Below are 921 nucleotides of genomic sequence, written 5' to 3'. Positions count from 1 at the left end.
TTTGTATTATTTTAATTATTTTTATGTACAGAAAACTCAACAGTGTACACTTAACCCGGTTTAGTGGCAAGTTCTTTAACCTTTGCCTTTTTGAGCTTGGTGATGCGAGCCACAGACTTGGGACCCAGGACGTTGCCTCCCCGGTGACGGCGGATCTCATCATATCTGTCATTGTAATTGGTCCTGATAGCTTCCACCAGCTTAGCCAAAGTGCCTTTGTCTTACGAATTCACCTGTGTGAAGGCGACGGTCGTGCAGGTCTTCCTGTGGACTAGACGGCCCAGTCTTGCCTTCCCCTTGATAATGCAGTAAGCGACCCCATTTTACGACACAAGGCAGGCAGGAAGACGACCGGCTCGATGGGATCCACGTCGTGTGCAGTCTCCACCAGCTGAGCTTTCTTGTTCTCCACTGAGGTGGTGACAGCGTTAACTCCTGCTCGAAGGACAGGTGGTCTCTTAGTGGGGACGTCCCCTTTGCTGGTAGCTTTCTTCTTGGCCCGAGCCAACAGCCTCTGCTGCTTCTCCTACTTTGTCTCAGGTCTGTACTCGTGGGCCAGGCTAAGCAGCTGAGGAGGTCTGGCAGTCCAGGGCCTGGGTGAACTGGTTAATCACAGGAGGCACTTTCAGCCGCTTATAGAGGGTAGCTCTCTGCCGCTGCAGCCTGATAGAGTGGAGCCATTTCACAAAGCCGGTGAGGTCCCTTTTGGGCTCAATGTCCCGTCCAATGCCAACATTCTTAGGCCTTTTCTTAAGCAGGGGATTCACCACTTTCTCGGCCTCCTGCTTCTTCACGACAGCAGTGGCTGGAGCCACCTTCAGCCTTCTTTCCTTTCGGCATTTTAGGCAGCGGGAGGAGAGAGCGCAACTTGGATGTCTAAATTGTGGCACATATAAAAAATCTCAGGCTAATTCAATATTG

General features: G+C 51.4%; 1 pseudogene; it reads right to left on the bottom strand.

The window, feature by feature from the left end:
* Nucleotides 1-50: 50 nt before the first annotated feature.
* On the bottom strand, nt 51-840 carry LOC103233419 (large ribosomal subunit protein eL8 pseudogene; annotated as a pseudogene).
* Between the last annotated feature and the right edge of the window lie 81 nt (nt 841-921).

The sequence above is a fragment of the Chlorocebus sabaeus genome, chromosome 5, assembly GCF_047675955.1.
Source record: "Chlorocebus sabaeus isolate Y175 chromosome 5, mChlSab1.0.hap1, whole genome shotgun sequence".
Taxonomy (NCBI): domain Eukaryota; kingdom Metazoa; phylum Chordata; class Mammalia; order Primates; family Cercopithecidae; genus Chlorocebus; species Chlorocebus sabaeus.
This window is presented reverse-complemented; position numbering and strand designations above follow the sequence as displayed.